Below are 516 nucleotides of genomic sequence, written 5' to 3'. Positions count from 1 at the left end.
TCACAACATAAAAGCCGTGGATGGCGCCCATACAGAGTGATTGCGGCTTGTGGAGCCTGTGACCATCCGGATCTGTCCATCACTGTGGCACTGAACCGGATTCAAGTCCAGCCAGAGGAAGCGCGACTAAACAGGAAATAGTAGGATTTGCCTCCCAAAATAAAAGTGAAAAACAAAATGTGTATGGAACTAAGTAGTGGTTTAAGTGGCTTAGCTCCTATCCTCTAGGATATGTGGCCATTGAAATCGATTATAAAAAAAAAAAAAAAGAAAGAAAGACAATAAAAAATTTATAAAATTAACAAGAAAAAAATAAAAAAACGCTAAAAACCCCCATTTTATTATAAATGCAATATAAGGTAAAGTATAGGCGAGGCAACGCTCCATACCTGCTTCCCCTCTGGTGCTCTGTAAAATTTGTTTTTTATGTGTTATTTTCAGCACATGAAGCGGCGAAACAAAAAACCACAAACCGAACAAACACATGACAAAAAGAAAAGTCATCCTGTCCAGTAA

The sequence above is a fragment of the Larimichthys crocea genome, chromosome X (assembly GCF_000972845.2).
Source record: "Larimichthys crocea isolate SSNF chromosome X, L_crocea_2.0, whole genome shotgun sequence".
Classification (NCBI taxonomy): domain Eukaryota; kingdom Metazoa; phylum Chordata; class Actinopteri; family Sciaenidae; genus Larimichthys; species Larimichthys crocea.
This window is presented reverse-complemented; position numbering follows the sequence as displayed.